Source organism: Rattus norvegicus, chromosome 17, assembly GCF_036323735.1.
Source record: "Rattus norvegicus strain BN/NHsdMcwi chromosome 17, GRCr8, whole genome shotgun sequence".
Lineage (NCBI taxonomy): Eukaryota > Metazoa > Chordata > Mammalia > Rodentia > Muridae > Rattus > Rattus norvegicus.
The window spans coordinates 76,806,240-76,825,147 of record NC_086035.1 but is presented as its reverse complement, the minus strand read 5'-3'; the positions used below and the strand labels follow the sequence as shown (position 1 = coordinate 76,825,147).

The following is an 18,908-nucleotide window of genomic DNA, read 5'->3' as shown; positions in this document are numbered from 1 at the left end:
AGTGTGAACTTTAGAAACGTTTACTTACTTATTTGGATACACAGTTTGCATAGAGCGGTCAGACAGCGTCTCGCTTGCTCTTTCTACCATGTGGACTCTGGGGATTGAGCTCAGGTCTTTAGGCCGTTTTCACTGGCTCCAATGTGATTATTGTCTTTAACACATGGAATGCTTCATGGATTTACGTGCCATCCTTGGGCAGGGGCCTGCTAATCTTCTCGGTGTCGGTCCAATTTTAGTCTGTGTGCTGCCAAAGTCCTCGCCAACGTGACTTTAAAAATGCCGTTTGCACCGTTTGTAGTTGTGTGTAGGCGTCTCCACGTGGTGTGTGCATGCGCATTGTGTGCAGGTGCCTGCCCAAGTCAGAGGCATCGGACACCACAGCTGTACGATGGCTGGTGGGAGCCGCCTGATGTGCTGGGAGCCAAATGTGGTCCTTTGGATGAGCAGCAAGTGTTCTTTAGTTGCTGAGCGATCTCTCCAGCCTTGTGATTGTTTTTATTATTCATGAAGCACATTCTTCTTTAAAAAGTATTTTTATCTTATGTGTATGAGTGTTTTGTCTGTATGTCTGTGTACCACATGCATGCTTAGTGCTTGAAGAGGTCAGAAGAGGGCTCTGGCTCTCAAATTGGAGTTAAGATGGTTGTGAGCTCCTGCGTAGGCGCTGGGACTTGAACCTGTGTCCTCTGAAAGAGCAGCTAATGTTCTTACTCATGGGGCCATCTCTCCAGCCCCTACTTTAAGAATTCTTGATGAAATTACTTGAAATTTTATTTTAGCATCCTGCTACATAGAGTATAATATTTTCCCTATAACTTAGTGCCTAGAAAATATCCAGGCTCCTGCACTGTGATCAACATAGATTTAGGTTAAGTGGCTTTTGTTTCATTTTATAGTTAAATTTTTCTGACTTAAAGAGATTTCCTTTTTTTTAAAATTATGTGTACATGTGAATGTCTGTGTGTTTGTATGTATACTTAAGTACATGTGCCCAAGGGGTAAGAAGTAGAAATTATTTGGGTCAGTAAATATTGCCTTTAACTTAAAAATTCTGAAGAATTAATATTTTAATCTGCAATTTAAAGAAATTCTTCTAACTTAGTTTGTGTGTCATAGTGTGTGTATTGTAAACATAGTATATCTATATAGGTATAGGTTTGTGTACACATACACACACACACACACACAGTCTGAGGTTTTAGATGGAGTGCCTTCGTTACTTGAACATTTTTGCTTGGTTTTTGAGATGGCGTTTCTCTCTGTGTAGCCCTGGCCGTCCTGGAATTCACACTGTAGACCAGGCTGGCTTCAAGCCCACAGAGCTCTGCCTGCCTCTGCCTCCTGAGTGTCAGGATTAAAGGTGTTCGCCACCACTGCCCAGCATCATGAACTTCTGACTGCTTTTCTATCACCCCACTGCAAAGTACATGTTCTTTTTTTCCTTTTAAATTAAATTTTGTTAACAGTCAAACTAAATATGTCATCTAAGTAATTCTAAAACATCTCCTAATATTAGGCAAAATAATATAGTTACTGTATTTTGAACATTGATCAAAAAAACAAACAAACAAAAAAAACAAAAAAACCCCAAAAAAACAAAAACCACAAACACAAACCCTCCAAGAGAGCAGTCCTCACCTCATGCTTGCCCTGCTGTGTAGCAGAGGACAGAGAGTGAGATTTTGAACTCTATTTCCATTTAGGCTAAGATTAAGTGACAGGGTTATTTATAGCATGAATCGGGGCAGTGATCCCTGGAGCATGGGTTGTTGGAGGAAGAGGTGCACTGGGACTTGACTTTTTAGATCCAGGATGGAGAGAGGTGGCATTCGTGGTCACAGGGCCAGACTGTCAAGGATGCTTTGACATGTTGAGATTTATATTACGCATGTCCAGATACAGGTATCCAGAAAACCACAAGGAGTGAGTTCAGTGTTCAGGGCATGCCCCTGGATTTCTTTTATCTGCAAGTTTTTTTTTTCTTTTTTTCTTTTATTCAATTTTGAAGGATTTTCTCAAAATAAGTGAAATGTTAAATTGCTAGGAATTTTCTTTTAGTTTTTAAGGTTTTGTTTCACTGTCTTTTTTCATAGTTTTGTTTAGTAATTTTCCCTACCTATCGGAAACATATATGGCCTTTTCTCTGGCTGCTTTTTAAGATTTCTTCCTGTCCCTTTAATTTGTGCTAGTTTTTCTCCCTAAGTGTCTGGAGTTCTTGATATTGGTGTAGTTGGTATTTGCATGGCCCTTTGAGGTTTCTGTTAGTTCTTCAAAAACTGCATCTTTGCTTGACTTCCCTTCCTGGGGTCTGACAATAAGTGTGCTGTATGTATGTATAAGTGCGCTGTATGTATGTATACGTGTGCTCTATGTATAAGTGTGCTGTATGTATGTATACGTGTGCTGTATGTATGTATACGTGTGCTGTATGTATGAATAAGTGTGCTGCATGTATGAATAAGTGTGCTGCGTATGTATAAGTGTGCTGTATGTATGTATAAATGTGCTGTATGTATGGATAGGTGCACTGTATGTATGTATAAGTGCTATATGTATGTATAAGTGCGCTGCATGTATGTATAAGTATGCTGTATGTATGTATAAGTATGCCGTATGTATGTATAAGTGTGCTGCATGTATGTATAAGTGTATGAGTGTGCTATTTCCGTAAGTCCCAAATGCCTCCTGTGCTCTTCTGTCCCACTCCTTTTTCTTCTTATATATACACGTTTTCACATTTGTTCAAAGAGTTAATTGTCTCTCCAGTTACATCTAATTTGATGTCAAATTGAGTTTTTGATTTCAGTGATTGTACTGAATCTGGTTCTTAAATAAATATCTTATCTGGTGTTAATCTTCCTTCTCCCAACTTCCCCCCCTCCCCTCTCTTCCTCTCCCCTCTTTTTCCTCCTTCTCCTTCTCCAACCCTTCCCTTCCCTTCCCTTCCCTTCCCTTCCCTTCCCTTCCCTTCCCTTCCCTTCCCTTCCCTTCCCTTCCCTTCCCTTCCCTTCTCTTCCCTTCCCTTCCCTTCTCTTCCCTTCCCTTCCCTTCCCTTCCTTTTCCTTCCTCCTTCCTTGATTGACAGACATCATGGGTTTGTGCTCTTCTGTGAGTAATGAGTGGATGTAGGTGTAGTGTCATAACATAGATTTTTTTTTTCTTTTTTTCGGAGCTGGGGACCGAACCCAGGGCCTTGCGCTTGCTAGGTAAGTGCTCTACCACTGACCTAAATCCCCAACCCAACATAGACTTTTTTTGAGTGAATTGTCTATTCTGGTATGCTTGTTCAAATTATATCTCCTTTAGTTTCATAAAGGAAAACATGGAAATTCATGTTAGGGAGAGAAATGATAATGTATTGGTTATTACTGACAAGTTATATGGGACATACTTACCATGTGATCGCCAAAGATTATACTTGTTAATTATTGTATCTTTGTCTTGAAAACAAATTTTTTATTTGAATTCTACAAATGTTTGAATTCTATGGCCAGAAGATGGTCGTAGGTTTATATAATATTGAGACAAGTAAAAATTGCCAGGGATGACTGAAAGGCATACAGAGGGATTACATGTACAGCTGTGAGGGAAGTCGTTAAATGACACTAGCTTTGAGTTTAAAGCTTGCATACTCACACTGTTGGTGGGATAGGTGTTGAGGGTGAGCGCTGGCATTTATGAACTGTATGAAGTGATGTGAATTGTGTTGCCCCAATAGAAACATTCTCAGTCTTCTTCTCATCCAAGAAAACATTAGTTTACTTCAGGGATACTGTGGTTGCAGCTAATTATATGGGCTATAAAATTCCACGGCCCCTATCCGTAGGCAGGACTGTAAGGATTGGTCTTTAAACCATATCAGTTGTTATTCACATGGCAAAACTATGGCCATGCTAAGGACAGTAGTTGCACTCACAGCAGCAGCATTTGCTTATTTTGGAGAGGGTGAGGATCACGTCACAGGTTATGGTAGTATCTGCTTACAGTTCTGTGCCGTACACTTAAGCGTGACTCATTCTGAGTCACTTGTTCACTGTCGTTCAAAACTCTTTTATTCTATTTTCCCTTTTCCAGGTTCTATTTCTCCCCAGTGAATAAATTCATTGTATAAAGTCTGATACTGGTGAACATAGATAGTCTTTGTTTCTTTTAATTGAAATACACACACACACACACACACACACACACACACCATGCTTCTAAGTACATTAAAAACCTTTACACACAGTGTCTTGCATTGTGCTTTTTAGCCATGGCAGGGAATGTAGTCTAGTAAGAGCAGTAGTGTAGACTAGTAAGACTACAGACTCCTGTTAATCTCAATGGAGACAACAGACTCCTGTTAATCGAGTGAGCATTAAGTACGGCATTATTCCTTTAGTGGAGATGTACACTCCTTACGTAAGGACTGAACTAAATTTAATTGTAGCCAGTTAGTGTCTATTCTAGGAAGTATAGCCGGGCTGATTCTCCCTCAGTTTGGTAAAAAATTGCACTGGCACAGCTATTTCAAAACCATTTGATTGAATAAAGTTCTAGAAAGGAATGTGAGCACTTCTCAGACTGATGAGCTCTGAATTAAGATCTGGGTGTGTAGACCTAACACTGTGGTGTAGATACTCAGTGACTTGGTTAGGCTGCTTAAGACATCTAACACCTAGGACTTGGCATCAGAGGGGCCAGAACTTGACCCATAGGAGCCATGTAATGTTGGGCCACCAACCTCTCAAGTCTGCTTGCTTTGTCGTGCTTGCATTGGTGCCTATGTCACCAGGGTGCGACAAGTCATTCTCTAACTTAGCTCAGCAGCAGTTAGGTGTCAGGGTCCTATCCCAGGCACTGGTCAGCCTAGAAATAAAGTGCCACCCAGTGAGCCATGAGTCTGGGCGAGGAGTTGAAAACCGTCAGGGGCACAAGCAGAGTGATGGCGAGTGCAGAATTACCCGTGAAGAGACATGGGCTGTCATACAAGAACCACTGAGGAAGTTGCTGCTAGGTTGAAATTGGAAAAAGGATTGGAGTCAGCCATAAGTGAATTTCCTGAGGAACCAAAGGAGACTGGATCCCAGGCACGGAGGTGAAATCAGGGTAGACATCACTTTGGTAAAACGTCAAGGACGAAGATGGTCTCTAAAGTAAGTGGCCGAGCAGGGTGGTGAAAACAGGGACAGTTTGGAAGGTGTGAGCTGCATGCAGAGCTGACCTGTGATTGCCTTCGTACTGATCATCTTTATTAAACTCTCTGGCCTGTGTAGCAGCCTAGAAGAGGCAGATTGGAAGATAGATTCTTGAAGATAAAAAGTTTGGGTGTATTGTAGTGCTCCGTGATTGTCAGGAGCTCTTTCGTAGGTTTATTGCTATAGAATTTATGAAAGGTAAGTTTCACCCACTTGAAGTACAACTGAATTTTGGTAACTTTATATAGTCACGTAATCACTATCACTCCCTGATACAGGAACATTTCATAAGAATCCTAAACTTGTTGTTTTCTTGTGAACGCTCTCTGACAGCCTCAGACACCCACTGCTGCACTTTCTGACACTGTAATTTTGTCTTCTCTAGGATTTCATATAAGTGGGCTCACACAGTATGAGGTCCTTGGTTGGAAATTGGTGTCAGTCTACACTGTCAATACTTTTCTTCTTTCACTGAGTAGCATTCCAAAGTTTGAATTGCCCACAGTTTGCCTCCCTGTTCCCAGCGGACACTGAGACTAGTTTTGGAATGTATGAGCAGTCACACAATCTCTATACGGCGTATGTGGTTTCATTTCTTTGGGATAAATACTTGGCAGCGAGATGCTGGGGAGTGTGGCAGAGTTCACCGTTGCCGTCTCTGTCTCCTGTCTGCTGTAGCTGCATCATCTGTATTTCAGCTCCACTGTCAGAGCTGCAGGTGCTCCTCACTCCCTGTGTCACCTGGTTCTGTCCCTCCTTTTGACTCCATTTACCCACTGTCTCAGAGACGTTTGACTGTTTCCCTCTGATGAGTGAGTGATACTATCTTTGTATATTTCTTAGCTGTTTGTATAGCTTTTTTTTGGTATGCTGTTCAAATACAGTTTTGCCCATTAAAAATACTAGCCTGCTGTCTTTTTAATATATGGGGAGTAGAAATAAACCTTTTATAAGATGTCATAGGTCTCACATGTATCTTCTAGTCTTTGGTTTGCTTTTTATTTTCTTTACAGTATCTCTAACAGAATAGGAATTTTAATATTTTAGAAAGATTTATTTATATTTTATGTCTATATGCATGCTTTGCTTGCAGTGCACACACACACACACACACACACACACACACACACACACACACACACACAGGCACCGTGTGCCTGGCCCTTGAAGACCAGAAGAGGACATTGAGTCCTCTGGAACTGGAGTTACAGACAGTTGTCAGCCACTATGTAGTTTCTGGGAACCAAACCCAGGTCCTCTGCCAGAGCAGCAAGCACTCTTAACCACAGGGCTATCTCTCTAGTCTATTTTTAATTTCAAAGTTATCTATTTTTGTCAGATTTTTATTACAGTTTGTGCTTATTTTAGTTAAAAGACAAATTTGCCTAACTCAATCCCTTAAAGATAGAAGTTTGGTAATCTTTTTTTTTTTTTTTAAGGGTCACTTCCCTTTTTTTTTTTTTTAAGATTTATTCATTTATTATATATAAGTTCACTGTCGCTGTCTTCAGACACACCAGAAGAGGGCATCAGATCTCTTTACAGATGGTTGTGAGCCACCATGTGGTTGCTGGGAATTGAACTCGGGACCTCTGGAAGAGCAGTCAGTGCTCTTAACCGCTGAGCCATCTCTCCAGCCCAAGTTTGGTAATCTTTATCTTATATATAGACCTGTGATTTATTGCAAGCTAATTTTTGCATGCTCTGAAAAGTCATGGCCAAGTTATTTTTCCCTACTAGTGACAGCCTGTTTCTTCCAGAGTCCTTTGTTTAGAGGATCACTGTTTCCCCGTCGAGTCATTCCTGACACCCTTGAGTCGATGGTTATCGTTTTTAGCGTCTTTTGTTTCTCACTGAGAATTTGAGCCTGAGTGAGGAGCTTAGTTATACATGTGTGTGTCATTTTGGGTTGTCACTGAATGCAGGTTAGGAGGCCATGGGGACACTGGGGGAACTGCTTTTCAAGGACAATTGCAACTGCCGAGCTACTGATCAGTGGGTAGAAGGCTGGCAGTGTCAATGCCTGACATTTACAAGGGAATGAAGGTGCCAGTAGTGGTATAAGGTCGTCCTTAGGAACGCGCGCTAGCGCTATGGTGAGAGTCATGTGGGCAGATGCACTCATAGGTGGAGGAATCAGAAGAGAAGCTGCAGCCAGTACGTAGTTCTGTGAGAAGGAACGATAGAGGAATATACACAACATAAAGTGGCTTCGGGAGCCGAGTTTGCACGTTACTGGATGTTATTGAAGGTGGAAGAGAAAGCCATGACCATTAAGAAGAAATAAGAAGGGGTTGGGGATTTAGCTCAGTGGTAGAGCGCTTGCCTAGCAAGCGCAAGGCCCTGGGCTCGGTCCCCAGCTCCGGGAAAAAAAAAAAAAGAAAGAAAGAAAGAAGAAAGAAGAAGGTAGGGAGGTAGCTCAGGGCTGGAGCTTAATTTCCAAAACCCACACAAAAGCCTGTGTGATGTTACTTCTGACCCCAGCCCTGGGGAGGTGGACAGAAGCTGTCTTCTGGGGCTTGGAGGATTGGAGAGACCTTGAATCAAAACTCAAGCTGGCAGACGCAGAAGAAACTCAGTGTGGGTGAGGTGTTGCCAAGCCTGACAATCCAGGCTTGAGCCCCAGAACTTGCATGGTAGGAGAGAACCAATTATCTTCTGATGTCTGTACGCAGACTGTGACACAAGTGTACCTGTCCCAGACTCATATACCCACATAATACATAATAAGTACCTTTTAACAAGTTTAAAAACATTCTCAGAAGGCTTTGTTATTCCTTTGTTAAAAGAAAATGTTTATTAGGAGATTTTTCAGGCATTAAATAACCATTTTTTCTACTTTTCATGTGTGTGTGTGTGTGTGTGTGTGTGTGTGTGTGTAGATACATTATGGATATGAAACTTAGATTTACACAGATCTTTGTAGGCTAGAATAGACTCATGGACCATAATGAAAAAGCTTTAATTAAAAATGATACCCTCTCGGTTTCTGCAGTGAGATGAGAAAATGGGTAAGAGGACTGAGGGATTTTAGTTCAGTCAGTGCTAATATATACATAACTACCTTGCCCACCAAGAGCTGGCGAGCAAGGTGATGCTTGGAGATGCAGGGGATCTTAGTACTGATCTCACTTCCGCTTCTTCTTGGGTGTCACACGGACTTGGAGAGTCAAAGAGGACTGTGGTAAATAGCTGCCTCGTGTGGGACAGTGTGGGGACCTGTCGGTGCTTTGTGTGTAGTATAGGGCTGCCATGGGAGAAAGCCTGGTTTTGTTTTGGACAAAAAGGGAGACATTTCTAATAATAGCTGGGACAGTTCAAGCAGGAATGGGCTGACCTGTGAGCTTGAGAGATCTTCCACATCCTTCACGTGAGGTTGAGCTTTACAGACCCGTCCTTTAAACTTAAAAATAACAACAGTGACAGCAAACAACAAACCAAACCAGAACAACAAGAAAAACCTTTTGCGTACTTGGACTTTGATAATAGTACCTTATTACGGAACACTTAGAACTTTCAGATGTCCCATGGCTCTGACTGTGTGTGAGCTTCACAGGACTCTAGGGGCTGGCGGGATTATTGCTTTATAATTAATGGGTAGCCATAGCTTAATGAGCGTGGATTCTGGATTCCAACCGTGTTCAGGTGTGCTGTGTAACACGTGGACACTTGAGAGTGTGTTCGTTCCCTCATGTGTAACTTACAGATAATTGTGGCTATACGGTATAGGGCTATTTAGTTACTACATAATAGAACGCTTGAAGATACACTCAGAGTGTTATAGAGTGCTTCAAACAGTACACACGCGACAGCAAAGTTCATTCGTCTGACTTCTGTTTTTAAGCTGTGACTGGCTCAGGCTGGCAGTGTGCAGCTGGGAAGTTACTGAGAGTTTTGTTGAACTGGACAAAAGCTAAATAAAACATCAAGTAAAAATCTGGTAGCTAGATTAATTATCTGGACCAGGAATGATTGGTAAATGAAGCAGTCAGACTGTTGTGAAACTCTTGACTTTAGACTTTGAGGAGCTGAAGTTTGCAAATGTTTACTGATATTCATGCATTCCATACATAATTCCACAGGAAAGTCCTTTCTACAGGATGTTGTAATAGAAGATAACCACATTTTCCACAAGATTTACAGTGCTTGATAACATTTAAAGGAAATAACTTCAGTTTCTGTTGGCATTCCTATGTACTGGCCATGTGCAAACATTGCGAGCTTCTGATTTCTGGAGAAAATGGGCCAGACTTCAGGCGTGGCCTGTGAGAAAAGCCAATGACTCTTGTTTACAATATTGAAATAGCAAAGAGTGTTCACACTGGAATCTTTTACTAATTTTAAATAAGTTCCTCTTCAGTTAAGTTTTGTCCCCCATGATTGCACTGTATGACAATAGCCTTAAGTCTCAGTAATACATTCCTTAGGGGAAGGACAAGTTTGTCGGTTTCGCAGCATCTTGAGGCCAGGCATCTTGCCTTTCACACAAGGGAGTTTGTGAGATTGTCTGTGGATCATTGCTTCATAAACCGAAGGCCCCACTAGGGTGACTTGTAAAACAGTCACTTAGAGGCTAGGGAGATGGCTCAATTGGTACAGTACCTGCTGTGCAAGCACGAGTTGTGTTCTGATCTCCAGCAGCCACAGGTCCCAGTGAATCAGGAAGACAGACAGCAAGTCACTAATTTGACAGCCACTCTAGTCAGTTGGTGAGCTCTGGCTTCAGTGAGAGACCTTGTGGCAAAAAAATACCTGAGGAAGACACCAGATGTTGATTTCTGGCCTCCACAGGCACATGCATACATGCTTACACACATGCACACAATCAAACCCTCTTGCACACACACACTCACACACACACACACAGTTAAAAATAGTTAAAATAATCTACTTTTAACAAGGATAGTAATATTTGTTTGTTATCAAGTTTATTATTTCCTTGCCAACCTCGAAAAGCTGTGTTTTGTTTTTGTTTTTATTTTTTGTTTTAATTTTTTTTATTTTTGGCAAAACTATGGTTTGGCAAGCAGGATCAGTACATGTACAAAGCGATTAAAGGGAAAATCTTCCCAACGCTCTAAAAACACTCAACAGAAACACAGTACGTGAAATTCCCAAAGACATGTACTTCAGGACAACTGGGATTGGTTTCGGGTAGGTAAATTGACCAGGAGCTTTACAATGTCATCAGTTACTTGGCTTATATGTACTTAGGTTTGAAATATTGGAACCAGCCCTTGATAGCATAGTTCATGGTCCTGTCAGCATTTCTGTGACCTTTAAGTCTTCCATTTTGTTCACTGAGGTTGTTTCTCTGGGCCTTCTCTTCTGTTCACACACTGAGAAGAGGTGATGCAGACACTCTGTCCATTCATTACTTCCCTGTTCCTTCCTGTGTGGCCTGCTGGGAGAGGAACTATTGCTTGATTTCTTTTGATCTCAGAAGGAAAGTCGGAGCCACAGTCTTGGTCATCTTATCTCTCTCTCTGTTTACACCATTGCTCTTTTTAGAGCAGCAAAGCCAGCCCTCACTGAGGTGGCTCAGTGAAGCAGCTCCTCCATCTGCAAAGGAGCCTGCATTTGCATGGCCACTTCTTGACTCTGTTCAGTCATGGATAAGCGGCTTTATAGTATTTACAGTCTCAGTGCCCTTAGGAGACTGTGATCTTTTGGAGGGCGTGTGTTAGTCCATATTTGCATTCGTGGTGGTTAGATACAGCGATAAATGGTGCTCCTAATGTCTGATTACTAAACGGTGCTTCGGAAAGTTTAACCCGCTCACTTCCCAAGGGCAGGCTCGTCTTTGTAGTCTTCATGAGCTTTTCCTGTGCCTATGTGACGGCCGCTACTGACTGCCCGTGGAATTCTTTCAAGTTGTTTTATAGCTTTCTGGAAAAGTCTCATAAGAAAATTGAAAAAGTTTATCTTTTTATTTAGCAGAGTTGTTAAAAAGCTTAACATGTGTTTGTAAACATTTTTAAAAATATAAATTACAATGTCAATGTTATATTTTTGTTTTATTTTTAGGTGTTTCATGTACATGTGTATATATGCTTGTGTGCTTATGTATGTTAAAGCGCATGTGTGTGTATGTGTGTGTGTGTGTGTGCATGTGCACGTGTGTGTGTGTGTGTGTGTGTGTGTGTGTGTGTGTGCCAGACGCTAATGCTCATGTCCGGTATCCTCTATTACATGCTACTATTTTTGTTTGTTTTTCCTTTTGCTTTGAGACAGTGAGCCGTGTCTCTCAGTGCACTTGGGGTCAGCCGATGTGGCCAGAATGGCTGACCAGCAAGCTCCAGGGATTCTCCTGCGTCTTCCCCTGGCCCCGAGCATACATCAGTTGTTCCTACCTTTCACATGCATAGCAAGCCAGGCTCTTTACCTCCTGAGCCGTGTCTCCAGCTGCGTTTCTAAACTTTCTGTATTTCTGAAGCCATGCGTTGTAACCCACGCCTGTTAGGAGTTCAGGAATGCAGCGTGTGGAGCGAGGGTCGCATGTCCTTGCTTTGCGCAGAATTATTGTTGGCGCGCGTCAGCAGCTCTGTGTACTGTGTCAGAGTGGACTGTTGGTGCTGTCATTTGTTTTCATAGTATGTCGATGAGTTATTGTAGGTGCTGGAGAAATTCGATTTCATATGAAAGGTTTGACACACAGTTCTGGGGAGACACATGATTTATGACTTGTAGATTGAATCTATATTGTATTGCCTCAGTAAAGCCCTCAGTCAAAACTACTTCAGTGGGCTGGGGAGACAGCTCAGCATTTGTTCTCTCTGTGGACTCGGTTTGGTTCACAGCACCACATGGCGGTATGTAACTCTCTCTTACTTGAGTTCCCGGGGAATCTCATGATGTTCTCTGACATCTGTGGGCACCAGGCATGTGGAGCATGGACATACATGTAGGCAAGACATTCATACAGATGAAATAAATATATCTGATTTTTTTTTTTAAAAATACTGAGACTAATGCATTTTTTGTTTTGTTTATTTTTTGTTGGTATTCCTCTCCGCAGCTTTCTGTGCTGTGATAGTCAGCAAAACAAAGCTACATTGACAGGAGCCAGGCAGCAAGGCTGACCCACTAGGTCAGTGGCTTGGTTGTATATTCACATTGTCTCAGGAAGCCACCATCCATACACACTGCCTTCGGGAGCTGCTGCACAGCTGGCATTGATAAGGGAAAACCTTCAGATACCAAGGATGTGATGAGCGCCAAAGACCCTCATTGACAGAATTGCAGGGAAACAAAAGAGCAAGGGGAGTAAATGAGGGAAAACTGTTCAACAAAGGAGTGAGCTTAAGGCCAGAGAAAATGTCACAAGTCCCCTCAGACCTCCCTACCCCCCACCCCCAGCCGAGCCGGTTCTCTTGCTGCCACAAGGAGCAGCGCAGCTCCTTCTCCCCAAGCACCTTCCTGAGGTGCTAGAGCTTTGCCTTCTCTGCTGCGGTGGGCAGGCTTCCTCTCACTGTGAGGCCCAAGCACAAAGGTGGCATAAATGCATTGAATAATCGTACACCTAGATAAACTGTAGCTATTTTAAAAGTTATTTTCCAAAATTTGTCTCAGGATTAAAGTACTGGTGACTTTATTTCCTACCCTGCTGGTACCCAACAAAACATCCAAGAAGAGGGCCTGTGAGACAGCTCAGCTGGGAAGAGTGCTTGCCACCAAGCCTGCTTGTGTGAGTCCGATCCCCAGGACCTGCATGGGAGAAGGGAACTGACCCCCAGGTTACCCTCTGATGTCCGTAGTCGCACTGTGGTGAGCAGGCACACGCATATACATAAATGTGAGTTTAAGAAGTTTTACAGTGCCACACTGAGGACTTGTCCACTGAGGATACGGGAGTGTCATGTGCACTGTACAGCAGTGCAGGTTCTTACAGGAAGAGGGAAGTAATTCTGTGCAAGAGTTGTCCACGCCAACTCTGGTTTTATTTATGTGTTTGGGCAGGGGGGTGCACATGGATGAGAGAGTGCATGTTCACACCTGTGCCTGAGGAGGGTCTAGGTCAGCCTTGAGAGTATTCCAGGGGCCATCTACCTTGGTTTTTGAGACAGCCTCTCTCTGGGACTTGAGACCAGGACCTCCCACCGCTCCCGTGCTGGGAGGACAACCAGCACACACCCAATGCAGCCGGCATTTTTATGTGGGTTTCATGCTTGGGGAGGGCAAGTACTTTACCAACCGCCACCGCCCCGTTCCTGCTCTCCTTTTAAGTTATCCATGCTGATACTCCAAGCTGAGTTTGTGTAACAGTTTTAATAAGTGGATGCTGTCTGATGCAGCCCTGCCTTCACTGAGGCAGGGAGACAATGAACTCGTGCCCTGTCCCTCAGGCTTGGTGGATGATACTGAGTTCCCTTCTGGAAACTGTCTTTGTTGGGAAATATTAAAGTCTTTGTACAATATTCACAAACTGTAAGTTGCCAGTGATAGATATGTTAAAAAATGCTGCCTTTAAAGTTTGATCTTTAGAATTAATAAATTTCTGCTCCTAAGAACATATGTGCTATATAAATATATGAAAGAGATCAAGAAGAGTTTGAAGAAGATAACTGTAGAACTGAATTCTATTGCTGGGGTATAAATTAGAGACAGAATATAGGGCACAAATGCCCTTTGTGGGATCTTCCTTTTTTCTGCCCAGCAACTTGCAGGTGTAAACTGGTAAGAGGTTTTTTAAATAAAGCTTTATTGTACTTAGTAGTATGTGAACTAATGCCAGGCTGCTTCAGGTAAACTTTTGGAGAAACTTGCATACTTGTTTATAATAGTAGATTCCACACAAGTCCATTTTGTATCCTTTAGCACTTTAGCACGTTATAATAATACCAGAGAAGCAAAACTGCTTCAGAAACGTGGCCTCAGAGTGCACAGGGCTCAGTACGGCTTTTCCTCTTACTTGAGGAGGGTAGCTGCAAAACAAGCAGAGGCTGTTGTTTTGAGGCCATGGAAATCAACCAGCCCACTTCCTGGTTACTGGTGCTATTTCCTTGGTAGCGTATCATTTATGAATTGGGAGTAGACAGACACGTTCTCGTTTCTTGTTAACTTGTGTGTCGCTGTGCCTTGATGCTTTCTAGATGCAGGTTGAGCCTGAGGCTCCCACGCGAACATAGGGTAAGACAAGTACCTTACCTCCAGGTTTCACTTTCTCATTTGAAATGTAGGAATTGAGAGTTTCTGGAGCGTGTAACCGGCAGTGGGCTGTTTGAGCACTGAGCAAGGTGGAGCAGTGTCATCTGACGGGTACTGAGGCCCAGCCTATGTGGGAGCTGGTCCCAGCAGCTACTCTTCCACCGTACTCTTTACTTGCCTCGTCCTCAGTGCAGCTTCAGTTTCTTCCCCTCCCCCGTCTCGTGAACTCTCTTGCCTGATGTAATGTTGAGCTAATGCTGAGGAGTTTTCTTGACGAACCTTGGTTTGTTTGCTTGTCATTTTGTTTATTCATAGACCACATGACAGGTTTAGAAAACCTTGGGGCCTTATTGCTTTGGTCTGACCATCACTCTGGAACATAAGAGCTGTATGATCTCTGCAGGTTAATTCATCTAATAGTGTTCCTGATGTTTAATGACCACTAATGATGCCTACGTCATGGTTCTGATGTGACAAGATTAGACCACACAGAGTAAATGTTGGCTTTTGGCTGTGAGGCCAGCCTTTCCTTGCCAACTTAATTTGTCTGGTCTGCTGGTGAGTGACCAGCATATGTGTGTGTCACCTTTGGTAGTTGTTATGTAAAGTACATCTTACTTAGTGTACAGGCCACCAAACGGAACAACTTTATTAGCATAATAGTCGTGATGGAATGTGAGTAATCGCATTTCATAATAAATACACGTATGTATTGACATGCTTGTGTTTAAGGTTGCTTAGAATTATTGAGTGAATTGTCTTTAAAACAGCTGTTGTGTGAATTTTGAGATACCATGCTTGAATTGAGGACACTTTAAATTTTATTTTATGTGTGTGGATGTTTTGATTGCATATATGCAAGTGCAAACATGTTTACCATGTCCTGAAGGCCAGAAGAAGGCATTGGACTCCCTGGAAACTGGAGCTTCAGACAGTTGTGAGGCAGCGGGTGCTGGGAGCAGAACCCTGGTCCTCTGACTGAACACAGTGCCCTTGACTGCTAAGCCATCTCTCCATCCCCTAGGGCACTTAAAAAGAGTAATTAAGTAACTTTCTTGTTTGTTTGTTTGTTTGTGGTAAGAATACTTTGATTCATTTTCTGCCATTCATTGTTATCAGACTGCTGGGTTTTGATGGCATTTTGCTTAAGTATTGGGGGTTGGGGGATTGATTCTAATGCTTTTGATTAAATCGGGAATCTGCATGCCCAAATGCTGAAGGTCCTTGTCCCTGATTGGTTTTTGATCAATAAAGATGCCAGTAGCCAATGTGCAGACTAGGACCTGGGAAGAAGGACGACAGAGTCGCTATGACCCAGGGGAGAAGGATGGGGTGAAGGAGCTGCAGGAGAGAAGGCCAACCAGCCGTGTGAGAACTCAGGTGGTGGCTACTTCCCTGACTGGGCGTGGGGTAGCAGGGGCACCCCGGCCTTTGAGGTAGCCAAGGCATTTTAAAATTAACTGCTGTGTGTGTGTGTGTGTGTGTGTGTGTGTGTGTGTGTGTGTGTGTGTGTGTGTATGTATGTGTGTGTTCCTTTCGAGAATCCAGATAGCTCCTGGGTGGGGCATGCGATCCGTTGGGAGCCAGAGTGATGTAGTCCAAACTCGTGGCCACACTCCAGTTTGAACCGGGAGACAATCCCTGAACACCTCAAAGCGTGACAATGTGGCTCTTCCTTCACAGTTAGCTGCTACTATGCAGTTGGTGTCAGTTCTGGTGTCGTTTGGCTTTTACATATGATTTTTAGAAGAGTAGGAAGTAGAGTATTTGGATGAATGTAGGTTTTCTGAACTGTCTGACATTACTTCCTGTTGGAGTAAGCAGGCTGTGGGTCACCTTGCATTCCTTTTATCTGGTGTCTACAGCTTGAGTGGTGTGCGTGCCTTTGATCCCAGCCCTGAGAGGCTAAGGCAGGAGGACCATGAGTACAAGAGCAGCCCGGGCTACAGTAATGACTTAGGTCAGCAAGGCTGTGTTGTGAGACTTGGCCCAAACCACAGCAGCAGCAACTGCTCCAGCGGCGTTAGTCTTTGTTGATCCTTACAGGATCAAATTCAATACAAGCTTTTAGGGCACTGACTGTAGCACCCATGTTTATCCTGAATGTCCTAGGAAGAGCGGTAGGGAGGAAGGGAGTAAATTGTGAAAACTTGATTGTAAAGGTGGTTGGTTCTCTGTCAGTAAGAGCAAAGCAGTTTTAGGAATGGTTACTTTGTGCATTAGGTGATTGTCAGTTTTGCAATTTCCTGTTTTTGTGTGTGTGTGCGTTTGTCCTAAAACCCATAACTTAAAAAAATAATAGAGAGGCATAGTTGCTATCCCAAATTATAATATTAAGACACCAGGAGTCTCCTGTTTGCATAAGTGACTGACACTGGTGAGATTGGAAGGCTATGGAGTCCAGAATGCAAGTGTGTAGAGTAATCAGTGAAAAGGCTGGGCATGATAGACCATTCCTACAACCTAGCATTTGGGAGCTGAGGCAGGAGGATTGAGTTTTCAGACCTGTTTCTAAGGGAAGCATTGTAAGGACCAGTGCGGCTGGAGTGTCTGTAATAAGATGGCCATGGTATACATGAGCAAGCAGGGCGTTGAAGCAGACAGCCTAGATTTCAGTCCTGTGCTGTAGCTTAGTTCCAGTATGACCTGAATTGTTTAATCTTGCCACATCAGCCTCATGTGAAAATGACCTAGTCATAAGCCCACCATTAGCAGGCTGTTGTGGGGGGTGAGTTCATGTGTGTTACACGCCTACCACAGTATCTTTCAGGCCGTACTCTCTCAGTAAACAGCTCACAGAACATCCACAAACAAGGAGTAGTTGCAGACTGACTACTCTTGCGACATCTACTAGACAGTCGTCCTGCTGGAAAAGCAGTTAAGGTATAATCTGACTCGTCAGCACCAGTGGGCGAGGCAGAGGCAGTGAAGTGACTCATCTCTTGTCTTGGGTGTAAGTATCATAAACATCTTCTCTTGGCAACGTGTCATTCAGCTCTGCGCTCAGTGGTGGGAATTACATTCGTATTCAACAGTTAGCAATTATGTTTCTCATCAGTGGGAATGGTGTTTAACTATCATTACATCACTGTTTCCTTTTTCTCTGTGAGTCATTGTATGAAGTGGAGGAGCTACTAGTCTAATTTTGAGGCTTCTGGAAGTCAGTTGTGATTCAGTTTTGTCTTAGAAGTAAGGCAGATTATCCTCCATTGGCTGATTGAAACTTGGCACTGGGTTTGCAGAAGGCTCCTTCCTTGGCTTCTCTTAGATGAACTTACCCGTGGGGTGACTAAATAGCCTTCCTATGGGGCAGGCACCTAACTCACAGGGAGGAGCAGAGCACAGGGAGCAGGTGCTCCAGACAGAGACAAAGGAGGAGCCAGCCTTGCTCCGTGCTCTAGATCCTTGACTTTAACATCGCTTTCCCTGGAAGGTGGAGGGGGGGAGGGGGGAGGCTCCAGGGTTGCCCTAGCTGAAAACTTTCCACTGGACCTGAAGGGTGACGGGAACCCTGGAGACCGTGGAACCTTGTGGTAGAGAAAGACTGAGGAGTCCTGTGTGGGGGCAGGAAGGGAGAAGAGGCATGGCGGAAGTAGGTGGAACATAATAAATGCAGCAGACAGGGCACAGGTGCCCATCGTTCCCAGGGGCTCTCCTTTGTGAAGGGCACATGGATAATCCACAGTGCTGCTTTAAAGGAACACATGTGACTGTTGTGTCAAAAATTTAGAGTCCATAAAAATGTAAGTGCCAGTTCCATGCAGAATCTTTAAAGTGAGTAAACGTGTAAGAGAAGCAGGAATACACATGTGGTCGTGAACAGAATGTACGCTGATAGGTTCCAGAGAGGCCAACTGCCTTTGTTCACAGAGATAGTAGGAGACTCATGTAAGCCAGTAAAATCCCATCGTCACCAGACACAGAAGTCTGGAGATCAAAAGCACTGGCCAGTTACCTTTAGGGCCACCGGCAAGGGAAAGCACGGCAGCTGACAGTTGCGGTCTTGATTTAGTTTGAGTGGGGGAAGATTTTCTCTTATACTACGAGTCCCTGTCAGCAGTTGCTTTTTAGGACTTTCTAAGTGTTGAGTATCTGCCTGATGCTGGACGCTTTGTGCTTAGGGTATGGGGCATTTCACTCTGTCCTCACTAATCCTGAGCATGTGAGCTTGCAGACAGCTCGTCTGTTGCAAACTGTTAATCTTTTTATTCATACCACACAGAGAGTTGTGGGGACTGGGAGGGCTGTCTGCAGTGGCAGGGGAGGGCTGATTGGAAATTAGTTTTTTGAGCAATAATGTGAGAATATAAAAGCAGCAGAAGGGGCTGGGGATTTAGCTCAGTGGTAGAGCGCTTACCTAGGAAGCACAAGGCCCTGGGTTCGGTCCCCAGCTCCGAAAAAAAGAACCAAAAAAAAAAAAAAGCAGCAGAAGCTGCAGCCTGCTTGCTGCCCTCGAGCCTGGCTGTGCTGCCTGCCGCGCTCGCCGCCTGCTTGCCTTTAGCATCCCAGCCTTTAATGGGCATTTGTTGGAAAATGTGCATTCTGTAAATTTAATGAAAAATACTTAAAACCGTTTAAAGC

At 43.5% G+C, this 18,908-nt stretch overlaps 1 protein-coding gene and 1 non-coding gene across 3 annotated transcripts in view; one reads left to right on the top strand and one right to left on the bottom strand.

Annotated features, from left to right (window-relative positions):
- The window catches only part of Usp6nl (USP6 N-terminal like), a 128,084-nt gene that overhangs the window by 40,806 nt on the left and 68,370 nt on the right, over positions 1 to 18,908 (top strand). The window lies entirely within an intron of this gene.
- On the bottom strand, positions 158 to 259 carry LOC120098050 (U6 spliceosomal RNA). Its single transcript, XR_005495980.1, has one exon. It is a non-coding gene; the product is annotated as a U6 spliceosomal RNA (small nuclear RNA).